A 12,828-nucleotide genomic window follows, 5' to 3' on the forward strand; every position below is an offset into this window, starting at 1 on the left:
GAACCCTAGCTCGAAAATCAGAAAATGGGTACAAGTGAAAACAAAAAACAGAGCCTTGGCACATATTTATAAAGAAAGAGAGAGATGGAACCAATAAGCAATAACTTGAAACTCTTTTTCAAAAAGAAAAGAGAAATCAAGGGGACTCACATTGTTGGAACGATGATAGATATCTTAGGCCAGAAGGAACCCTAACCCCAAATCAACCCCCTTCTTCTTCGTTTGACAGTGACCAAAAACCCCAAATCAGCCCCCTTCTTCTTCGTTTGACAGTGGCCAAAAACCCCAAATCAGCCCCCTTCTTCTTCGTTTGACAGTGGCCAAAAATCCCAAATCAAACCCCTTCTTCTTCGTTGACAGTGGCGAAAAACAAGCAAGGGCGTGGAGATGGAACCAAATGCAGAGGGATGGTCGAAACCCTAGCAAATAAAGAAAAAAGAATTGTGAAATCCTACAAAACAAAGCAATAGAAGCTTCTCTCTTCCTCAGTTTCTTCTCCTTCGTCAATCGGCAATGTAGATTACGGTTTCTCGACAGTTTTGGGCTCCTAATCGTTAGCGGATCCTGATGGAAAAGAGGGAGCGGGAGAGAAAAGCTAGGGCATGAGACAGAAAATATGGGTTAGCGCGGGAGAGGAAAAGAGGGAGCGGGAGAGAAAAAAAATAGGGTGCGAGTGTTTAATCGTTTTCTCCGACGATATACCAGCGGTCGTCAAATTTACCGCGGGTAAAGACCCACTTTCAACAGCGGTTTTAAAGACCGCTGCTAAATTCCCGCTGGTAATTGAGGATTTTGTTGTAGTGGGCAATTCCTAGGGGTGTTTAAACTTAAAGACATGAAAATGCTGCCTTTGGGTACAATGGATCTTTGCTTGTTATAGGGTTACGAGAATATGTCCTAAGGACATTTTTGTTCACTGGGGAAATACTAACAAGTAACAAGGGGAAGAATGATACACAAAATAGCGCAATTATATCTCACTTTTGTGCATGCGCCAAGTGATTTATAAGGATGAAGTTTCCAAAGCGGTATGTGATCGTCCTTTTATTGTTCATCAGCACATGTGTTTGCTACCTCGAACGAGTGGGCTTCTTGATTGCTTACACTGTAGCTGCAGATGCCGGGCGGATCCTCGTTTTCGCGGGTGAAATTGCCAGCCCTAAAGACAGTGCCAAAGGAGATGCATGAGCTATGCAGAGCTTTGGCAGGCATGGGTGCCACTTAAACATCCAATTCAGAGATCATCCTTCATGGGGCTGGAGGGGGAGATTGTTGTAGGTCCACCCCATGATGTTGGCCCCACCCACTCAAGCTTTCTAAAATTCAGAGAGGTTTGGTGAAGTGGGTTTAACGGGTGAAAAAGAAAAAAAAATCAAGGAGAGAGAGAGAGAAATAGAGAAGAGAAAAAGGGGTTTTCTCTTGATTCATCTAGGGTTTGCCTTGGGGTAATCCTAAAGAGGGTTTGGAAACCCTAATCTCCATTAAAGCTTGAAGTCTTTGCTTGGGCAAGAAGGAAGAGGGAAAGGAAGCCAAAACATAGGGTTTTGGAGTGGTTCTTGGAGAAGAAGAAGAAGATATCTCATGCTTGGTTCTTTGAGGTGGGAAAACTTTCTACGTCGACTCCTACACAGTGGGGGCCCACATTTTTTAGGTGATGCAAACCATTCATTTGATGGCCCTGACTAAAAAATCAGCCCATAGGATCATCCCGCTCCATAGGATCATCCCAACCCTTCGATTTATGAAAGAATGTAATACAAAGCTCTGAAATTGTATCCTGGAAATTCAAGGATGGCACAACTATTATAAAATTCTTAAGCAAGAAGGTACCATACGAATAGTGACAAAGGTTAAGAGATTCCTCATGTGTAGAAGATCCAGTCAGCCCAAAAGTATCAAAGACCAAGAATTTAACAGTTCAAGTGAACTGAACTTGTGGTCTTCTATAGTAAAAGGCCCATTGCTCTCTTATAAGTAAAGTCAAAGTCAGGTTCAAAGTACCAGTCACAGAGGTGCATCCGAATATCACCATTGCTGGCAGCTTCTCCTACTATTGAGAGCACATGGAATAAATATATATAAGGATATTGAAAAGGATGGAGAAAACAATGAAGAAGAATATATAAAGATTAAAGAAGAAGAAGACGGAGCTTACACAATTCGTTATCTTCATATCCAAGAAATTCCAAACCAAACCAACTGCAGACCACCAAAAGCAACTCTATGTCATAATAAAATCATTATAAGCATCGAAGAACCAAAAAAAAAAAGAAGTAAATATTACAAAGAATAAAACTGATTATTTAACTCGAATTATGTTTAGTTTTGTGTCCAATAATTAGTTTCGGACTCATAATCAGTTCTGAAAATCTAAAACAAACAGGGCCTAAAATAATAGAAAGAGAAGACAGTGATATTAGAGCTCTACTGTGATGGTAGCCTCTGAAGAAGTACCAAAACTAATTCCAACCCGCTATTAGAGCCTCACTGTGATATCATAGCTTGTTTTAAGCTTTATGAGAATTAATCAAAATCAAAAGAAACCGATGACAGTTTATCACATCAGTTTAGGTAGAGTCCAAAAAGAGAGCAATCTTTGGCAAGACTATTCAAAGAATACAAAAGGCTTAAAAATCTATACACATCCAATAATAGCAAACTATAGACAATAATTCAATCTAGACTTCATATCTTTATCCATTGGCATGACAATCACTATCTTAAATACATTGGGGTGAACAATGCACCTGTTTTCCTCTCCAAATTTAGATCAAAGAAGGCAAGAATCAGTTACGGATGTGAATAGGAACTTGGTAATCACATAATTGTACAATGTATATACTTCAAGAGAAAAAAATTGAATGATCTAAAACCTTCCACGGGATACTAATCACTTCAAGAGGAAAAAAAATTGAAAGATTCAAAAACCTTCCAGATTCTAATAAGGCCATGATCCTTTCCTAAAAGCAATTATCCTCAACCGTCCCTAAAATGGGCAAAATTTAACTGTTAACTTACCAACTTCTCCAAAAGCTTAAGCTGTTGGAGAAAGTCATTGGTTATCTTTTATACTTTAACACTCCCCCGCACGTGTTACCCACTTGGCAAACACGTGGCACATGTGGTCCCACTTTGGGCCGACCATCGCATGTTGATTTTTGCTATCCGGGAGGTTTGAACTAGAGACCTTTGGCTCTGATACCATGTCAACTTACCAACTTCTCCAAAAGCTTAAGCTATTAGAGAAAGGCGTTGTTTATCTTTTATACTTTAACACTAACCAAAAAAAAAAAAAATCATTTGTAAAATCAATTTCTGGAAAGGTAAAAGTAGTAGAAGAATAAAATCCCTAGATATTCCCTACAAATGGTATTAGAGCTCAGGGCGTGGTAACCCCGGTTTGCCTCTGAGGGCGGGAATGTCCCTCGGGGAAGATCTCAGAAACCCCGGTTTAGTTTCTCGTGGTTCCCACATTGCCGCCGAGTGGAGGGGCAAGATTGCCACGTTGCTTCCGCGTGGAGGGGGAGATTGTTGGGGTTCCATGCAAAAGCAAATAGTCCCACACCGGTAAAGTGATGGGGATGGGGAAGGGTTATAAGGGAATGTGCACCCTCCCTTTAATGGCTAGCTTTTAGGGGTGTGTTCTACCTGGTTAAATTCCCTACAATTACATGTGGGATATAATACGTGTTGAATTATTAGACATGTGCGACTATGCATGACATTAGGTGTTCAATGATATTGAACAATTATGGATGATTGTCTTGCTTAAGTGGTTATTTATTTATTGTAACATTTCCTAAAGTTTTAGATTTGCTGTTTCCATACATTTTCGTGATTCTACCGAAATTTCCAACACTTAAACTGTTTCATATCAGTTTTGCTAGAAATTAAAACCATGGATGATAGTGACAATGACAGAGGCAATGGTTGGGATGCTACTGGTAGCGAGGGTGGGATTAAGGTGGATTCATAGACCCTTGTGCATCGATTTCTGCTTCAAAGTTCCAACTGGATGGCTTCAAAGTTCCAACTGGGATGGCTTCAAGAGAGGAAATAGGTGGCATGGAATTTACAATGCATGGAATGATAATGGCAGCTATGGTGGAAATTAGGGGTTGGTGAAAGTAGTAGCTGATTAGAAAAGTAGAAAGTGACCCAACCCAAGCCTCGGGTTGAGGATTGCCAACCTTAACCCAACTCGCCTCCAAATCGGGTTGGGTTGGGTTGGGTTCGGGTTGAGTCGGGTTGGGTTGCCAAGGCCTCAACCCTAACCCAACTCGAAATAAATCGGGTTTGGCTTTTCCCAACCCTAACCCAACCCAAGCCAAAATCGGGTTGAACCCGTCGGGTTCGGGTTGAGCCCAACCCAAGTTGCACCCCTAGCGATGCTAAGAGTGAGGTCAATATGACATTTTCTGGCCCCAACTCGGAGTTTATTTTTGGGAGGGAGGACTGGTCTTTGCCGATAAGCCACTAGTTCAGTGAATCAAACAACATAGTATTCCCTTCGCCCAGTTGAGGGTTGGGAGGTCAGAGGCGAGTTTTCGAGGATCCCTCAAATGTGCGGTCGATTCAATAATAAATATCACACACTATTACCAAGTGGGCAGTGATCCTTACTGAGTTGTGAGGCTACTCTGATTCATCGGTTCAGAGATATTGCGATCGGATTCTTCTTAGAAGTTAGTGTGGACAAATTGGGCCCTAGGTGGTCCCCTTTATCTTTTGGTTTCTTTGACGAGTGCAGTTTAGGAAACCGAGGTCCAGCTGACAATGAGGTTTTATTGCTAGATGCTAAGAGTGAGGTCAGTATGACCTTTTCTGGCCCTTTGGGGTTCAAAACAATACGACAGAAGTGTCAGCTCTCCCTACGGGTATTCACCTAATAGATCAGGATCTTGATACCCTTATAAGCCGTTTGGATACTTGGATTTTATAATCCAAATTACTTAATTCTGAAATTTAGAATCTAAAATCTGGATTTTATAAGTAAAATGATAGATTTTAGAAGCTAAAACCCAGATTTACAATCCTGAAAATGTACAATCTAGGTTTTAGCTTATAAAATCCAGGTTTCGGCTTAAAAAATCTAAGTTCTAGCTTGTAAAATCAAGGAGTTTACAATCTTGGATTATAAAATTTTGCATCCAAACAGCCCATTGTTGTTGAAGGTGATTCTCTCAATTTTATTAGGTGGGTGAAGGGTAGAGCGGAGGGTCATGTGGCAGTCTTTGTGGCACAAGGCTGATTATCCTGCTCTAGGGTTGCCCGGATGGATCTTTAGACTTTTGACTTCCTCCTTGACAAAGGGGTTGTGTCGCTTTGTTCTTTCTTGCCTGTTTTTGCTTTGTTTGTACGAACTATCTCGGCCGCCTTGTTGCTCTTTTTAGCTTATATACTTTGTCATTGAAAAAAATAAATCGCGGTTTAGGGAATTACATATAGAGGCAAATGCGAAGAATAGCTTATAGAATTTGATATAAGCCAATTTTGGTCATTGGGAAAGCACTGCCCCTCTTGTAATTGCCTTTTGTTGTCTCTAATAAAGTTTTTGATATTTATCTAAAAAAAGAGGCTTATAGAATCCCACTATTAAGTACAAATTAATCTGAAAATGGGATGAAATGCTTGAAAGATTTTCCTGAGCCCAATCGAACATAAAAAAAAAAAAACTACTGGATTAGATTTTAACATTAACGCTTTATGGGTTTTGGGATGAAAACATGTTCTTAGTATTGTTCAGTATAAGTAAATTTCACCATTTTATTCCACAAAAACTAAATATGAGCTATGTAGCTAGTTATTAAATTGAATTATTCAATTTTAGTGATGCTACATAAATATTTTGTTGCTCTGTGCAGAGGAAAACAAACTCAGACATGCAAAACCCTCCAAAACAGCAAAATCCCCCGAAAGCTTCCAAGAATGCAGATTCCCTTACAGAGATACCCAACTCATTTGATCACGGTGAAGATCTCGTCAAGAACACAGACCCACAACCGAAACCGAAGAGGCCAAAGAGGCCGAAGAAGAGCGTAAATGAGAATCTCGAACCGGCATTTGATGTTAACACCTCAATGGCCTTAGACCCTGCTGAATACCCACTTCCATATAATTTCAGCACCTTCAGTTTTAGAGAAGAAGCAGAGGAAGAGATCCCATCTGGTAGTCATTCCCCAATCTGATAAAAAAGAGAAGCAAAAACTGAAGAACTCATAATTTGGGTAAGATTAGGTGGAGCAAAAAGACGACGCTTTTTTCAGATTTTCAGCAGAGAACTACAAGGCCCAGTGTGCGGTTATGTCTCAACGGGTTGATTCGAATACAATCCAATAAAAAGCCAGGGAAAGCAAGCGTAGAGAGGCCTTTGCAATAATGTACATATTTTTCTGTTCAGTACAGGTTGCAGATCTTTCAATTTCGCAGAAACCCAATTCCCGAGTCAGTTTTTCAAAAAGTATTGGAACGCCTACACATTAGGATGATCCAAACCGTTCAATTGTTAGGCCACCACGTACATTGTTTGTACTCGTAAATCATCTACATATGATGATCCTATCCTTCTGATCTGTAGATGATTTACTGGGTACAATTTATTTACATTGTGGCCCAATAATTGAACGGTTTGAATCATCCTACGAAGTGACATAAAATCTCCTCTTTGGCTTACAATATTGATTGTCAAATCAAAGCCAAAATCCAACCTTTCTGATTGTCTAATCAAAGCCAAAATCTAACTTTTCCTTTTCCGACAATGTGTATTCGTGCATATTCCATCTAGATTTTGTTTTGGACATTTGATCTCCTTTCTTCTCAGCGAAGAACAGAGGTCTCTTAGATCCTATAAGCTTTCCTTGAGAGTTTAAGATTTTCTTGCTTGCGTTTCTAACCTTCAATTGTCCACTTCCAACCAATCAGCTCACCCTCCTCTTACCAAATGGTTTTCTCTCTGCGAAGAAATAACAGCACTTTGTCTTCTTCCCATCAACACCATTAGCTTTTACACCTGTTTACGAGCACAAATTGCAAATGTCTAAAGCCATCAATTTATCATTGAGTCATTATAAATGAGAGCAATATGACTAGTGAGAAATTAAGTAGTTCAAATATCAAAACAAAAGAGTGTGGTTATCATCTTCTTTTGCAAAAATAATGCTGATATTTTTTCAAGAATTATTTATTAGGGGTGTATGATCTTGGTTTGGAGTCTAATGGCCATTGTTCTATGGATTTGGCTGGCCCACAGTATTGATCCTTAAAAAAGGGAAATGATATATTCATCCCCTTGGTCTTCCCCGGGCCACCTCTTTGTAGTGTAAAAAGAGTTCCATAATGTAGACCCCGATCTGAGAATGATGAGGAAACTAGTCCCTACATTCTCTGGATCATCCACGTGTGAAGAAGAGCTCTACCAAGGAACTCTCGAAACGGTGCTACCCTCATAGCATAGCACGAGTGGCGATAAATGAGATACCTCTTGATCTAAGGATAAATCCCCAAATCAAAACGTACCTAAAATAACTCAGAGTCGCCATCCATGGATAGGCCATGGAACCCCAAAAGAAAATCCTCTGTGCAATGGATAACCAGAAATATATATAGGCGCATGCCTGGTTATGAATGGAGAAGGTCCGAAGAGCACTCCCAATTCGTCCGAGTGCAAGCACTTGGTCTCTTATACCATTTTCATTAACTCCAAAAAATTTTGGGCAAATCATGTGAAATGGGAACAAATATCCCTGAGTGGAAGTCTACCTAATAATGCATGACTGGGGATGAAATAATAAGCACACAAAAAATAAAATAAAAGATATGTCACCTAAGCATAGCTAGGTTATGAGTGACATGCCTAACTGGTATCTAAGTTCTGGTGAACAAACACATGCATGCTACCGCTAAAGGTATAAGGTCTGCACAAGATATATCAAATACAATAAACAAGATAAATAAGATACAACTAAACATATGATCAAGGCAAACAAGCCAGTAAATATTACAGATAAGCATGTAAGTAGTCAAAGAAATGAACGCACACTATCAATATCCTATGCAAAATCATCATCAATATACAGACACAAGCTCCAAAGTGCTATCAACAGATCCTAAGACTCTAATGCTCAAGCCCGAGTCTTTAGATGATCTGATGTTCATCCAAAGAAGCGTACGTATCCTCGCCTCCACGAGAATCAAGGCAACGTAGTTCTTCGCACCTATTCTAAGTTATGATGCCTAAGACATCTAGACCTCTATCCTAGACTCGACCTAAAAGACCAGACTAGTTATTAAAGCTTCTTGTGTGATTATTTAAATTCAAGTGGATCGTGAATTTTAGGACACCCTATATGCCTTAACTAAATGCAGATTAGTCCTAAGCTAATGTAGGTGGTTCCTACAACCTATGTGTAACTAGGCTGTGCGTCATAAGGAAAACAATGGGATCACTAACGCATCTTAGACCTAGTCATCAGTCGGCGATGTTAATCGCCAACTGACCGGACTGAGGCGTAACAAACTCCTAACTCTAACACAAACACAAACAAAACACACAGCTCATCAAAGATAAACTCCTAACTCTAAAACTCTCTAACTAGGACAAACTCCTAACTCTAGAGGAAGATCTTGTTGAAAACAAGTTATAAAAGATTTTTGTGCTTTTAAAGACTGGATTGGTTGAGTGGTTTGGCAAGAATAAGCGGCTAAGAGAACTCATAAATCTTGTCATTGTGGCTGGAGACCATGGGAAGGAGTCAAAGGATCGAGAGAGCAAGACGAGATGAAGAAAATGAAGTACCTTATTGACACATACAACTTAAATGGCCAATTCCGGTAGATTTCTTCCCAAATGAATCGGGTATGCAATGGCGACCTCTACCGGTATATAGCAGACACAAAGGGAGCTTTTATACAGGTATATGACTGTGCTACTCTTTCCTTACAGATTTTCTGGTGACTATATTTCATATGCACTTGATTCGTCCAAAAACTTTGTCTCGACTTGGAAGAACCTTTCTTTGTTTTCCCGTGTAAGTCAGCGAAATAAATTAAAAAAACCATGATTATAACAAAAGATCCCTGGTTATCGAAACCCGATGAGTCAAAATTGACTTAGTAGATTTTATTTTTGAAATCATAGTTTGGACTTAGTTATATGAGCTTTAGCCAAAATTGAGTCAAATTCACCTATATCTGAGTCAATAATCCCTTCACTTTTTCAGTAAATATGTCATGATAGAGTGCTTTTAATTTTTATTCTTCATCAAAATTTTCTTCATGATTAGTTGTTCTGTGCTGCGAATTACTGTTTATATAATGCAACACATTTTTTCTCTCTGGTTCCAGCCTGCCTTGTATGAAGCTTTTGGACTTACAGTTGTTGAAGCCATGACGTGTGGTCTGCCCACATTTGCAACTAGTAAAGGAGGGCCTGCTGAGATTATAGTACATGGGACTTCAGGTTTTCACATTGATCCCTATCAAGGTGATAAAGCTGCTGAGCTTATTGTTGATTTCTTTGAAAAGTGTAAGAAAGATCCATCGTACTGGACTAGAATCTCGCAAGATGGACTAAAGCGCATCGAGGAAAAGTAAGTGATGTTTTCCTTTTCTGCGCAGCTTAATAATTGCATTTTTTCCATTTATTGGACTAGAAGAAGTCTCATTTCTTGTTCAATTCGCGTTGCAGGTATTCATGGCAGATCTATTCAGAGAGATTGATGACATCGGCTGGTGTTTATGGCTTCTGGAAATATGTCTCCAATCTCGAGAGGCGTGAAACCCGCCGTTATCTAGAGATGTTTTATGCCCTCAAATACCGTAACCTGGTAAGCTCCTTAGCTTTTCTGAAGCTTTGCAAGAATTCTGAATAAAAATTTGGCAAATGTTTCTTTCATAATTGTTCTGCATTTGAGTCCAACCCAGTTAATAGCTTTCCTATGACTAAAGCAACGACTTCTTGTATTTCAGGCCAAGTCTGTTCCTCTGTCTATTGATGAGTAGATAACAAAGGGAAGTTTTGTTCCTCTCACTATACTTGGAGAGGTCACAGGTAGATAGGTACAGCCATACGCGTGTTTGCCTGTTTGGTGTATCTTATCTGAATAACTGCCACCTGGTGGGGTATTGTATGGAATTGTTTGATGTTGTAATAGGAAGCCATTGTTTTTCTCCTCTTTTTAATTGCATGTAATCCGAAAATGGCTGTTTGTCTAATACTGATTCCCATTATTACTCGTAATGAATTTGTGCCACAGTTTTGTTAAATTGCACACCCCTTTTCTATACTCGAAATAGGAAAACGCTTGTCCTCTTTTCCACAAGAGACGCATTGTTGAGCCAGTTTTTTTTTCTTTCGACATTTTACTTCCGGGTCATGGTAAATCTACCTGCTGGCATGACGAGTGTTGCACAAAACAACATCCTGAAGCATTGAGGATGCAATTTGGGTCGAGTTGGATTGGTCTTCTGCGAAAAAATGAATTCGATGCAAACCGGAAGCTGACCTGAAATAATGTAAAAGCTTATCCTGATGAACATGAAAAAAAATTATGGCTCTAATGTCTATGATCAGTCTTGAAGACAATACAATAATTTCTTAATAAATGAGCTATACAGTTGAGTAAAAACATTTAGTCATATGTAAACAGCCAGCGTGCACTCCTTTGATGAAGGTTGAGAACTAGAATGAAGTGCCTGCATGACATAAACAAGGTAACAGAAACATAATTGTAAGACACATTTTGCTAAGGAAAATAATACTATGAGAATCGTGACGACAGCATCCCCCCCCCCACATGACATGGGTGGCCGTACGAGGCTTCTAATGCAGTCAAGGATTCTCACAGTAGAAAACTAAATAATGCGCCACAAATATAAGCATGAAAGACAAGATAGGCATACTGCATACCACATATTCTCTTATGAAATTATTTCCTTTGTTAAATATAAACCCTCGATAATCAACATTTATCTCGCAGTCCAATGCAACCTACAAAAGGCAACAATCATAGGGTTGTGAATTCTCCATTGGATGTCCTTTTCCACATGGGAATATTTTTATCTCCAGGGACGAGGACAATCTTCTTTAAGATTAATTTCACATCAGTTAAGGGGGGATTATCAATCATAGGGTTCCATGTGCCATCAAGCAACAACTTGTCCAAACTAATTTTGGGATGTATGCTATTATCCTCCGCTTTGATTGAAATTTGGCTATGAATAGTACCGACTGGGTGCCAATGATCAGTCCAAAAATCGATGTTTTTTCGTCTCTAATGATGTAGCAGGTATGCTCTCTAGTGTGTTCTCTTGACTTTTGAATACTTCTAAAGCCCCAAGATGAATTTGATGATATTTTCATCGATCAAATATTTCTCTCTTTGATTTATTTTTTGTGAACCTATTGTGTCCATGGACTGTCTCTCCCATTGATTAGATGCCAAAAGTGCTTTGTTATGGATGCTTTGTTCTGTTAAATAACCTTCTAATTTCTAGTCCCTCGTTTTTTTGGCCTTCATACTGTGTCCCATGAGACTTCAAATAACCTTCTAATTTCTAGATCCCTGCCGTCCCAAATAAAGTTCATGAAAATTCTTTTAATATTTGAAGTACTCCTTTTTTTTGAAATGGCAAGATTGTATAAGATAAAAACAGGAGCCCGAGATGAGCCACCCCAAGAATACAAAGAATAAACAAAAGAAAGAGAGAAAAAAATACAGATATGCACTATAATCCTCAAGGCGGCAGATAATCAAACCACTCTAGCAATTCGGCAGAAACCCCCCTCCAAGCAAGCAAATCCGACTTCTCATTAGCCGACCTTCTGACATGATTAAACACAATAGATGATCCCATGATTAAATCCTCTATTTCATAAAAAACGGCCAGGAATCTCCAAGGAGGAGCCACCCCTCCCTTAAGCCACCGAATCACATTCAAAGAATCTCCTTCCACAATAGCTTTATCCAACATGCCTTTACTAAGACTCTTAATACCATGATAAGTAGCCCTAACTTCGGCTTCCGATGCATCACAAAAACCAATTGGACCGGAGAATGCCCAAATCACGTCTCCACAATCATCACAGCAAACACCTCCCACCCCGGCCGGACCCGGATTACCAAAACTTGCACCATCAAAATTCACTTTAAACATATCATGAGGAGGGGGCTCCCATCTTTGCACCATCTGAGCTCTCCTCTCCCTACCAACACATACCTCCCTCCACCCTTCCCAAATGTCAAAAGCCGAAACAAACCGGAACAAAGGTAAACATCTTACCCAGGAGATGACCAAGGTGATACTTTTCAGGTAGAGCCAATGAGGAGATTTACCCGTAATCTCAAAGACTCTAGAGTTTCTCTCTTTCCATATGATCCACCAAGTGGCAAGTAAACAAAAGTTCCACAAGGTTCTACCTTTCTCCCTCCAAGGAAGGAAACTCCAATGATGAAGCAACATTGAAATAGATTTTGGGAATATCCAAGAAATCCCAAATCATTTTGGGAAAATGATTTTGGGAATATTTGAAGTACTCCTAACAGGATGTTGAAGGCCAAAGACCAGTACATTTGGAATGAGTTGAGGACTATTTTGACCAACTCAACCCTTCTTGATCTTGATAAGTTTCTATTATTCTAAGGGGCTATCTTCTTCTGAATCTTCCCTAGCAGCGGGATGCAGTCTCTGGCCATCAATCTTGATGTGAAAAGCGGAAGTCCGGGGTACTTCATTGGAAAAACTCCATCACTAATGCCGAGCTCCTGAAGAATATGATCTTTTGTATGATGCTCTGTACACGTGAAGAAAACTTTGCTTTTTCTGAGATTT

At 39.6% G+C, this 12,828-nt stretch overlaps 1 pseudogene across 1 annotated transcript; it reads left to right on the forward strand.

The window, feature by feature from the left end:
• The first annotated feature begins 7,968 nt into the window (after positions 1-7,968).
• On the forward strand, positions 7,969-10,263 carry LOC143863464 (sucrose synthase 1-like; annotated as a pseudogene). The gene is made up of 5 exons (XR_013240871.1): positions 7,969-8,010; positions 8,664-8,911; positions 9,343-9,587; positions 9,686-9,824; positions 9,967-10,263. The product of XR_013240871.1 is annotated as a sucrose synthase 1-like (transcript).
• The last annotated feature ends 2,565 nt before the right edge of the window (positions 10,264-12,828 follow it).

Source organism: Tasmannia lanceolata, unplaced genomic scaffold, assembly GCF_043159265.1.
Source record: "Tasmannia lanceolata isolate RefF3 unplaced genomic scaffold, GAP_Taslan_0.1 ptg000044l, whole genome shotgun sequence".
Classification (NCBI taxonomy): Eukaryota; Viridiplantae; Streptophyta; class Magnoliopsida; order Canellales; family Winteraceae; genus Tasmannia; species Tasmannia lanceolata.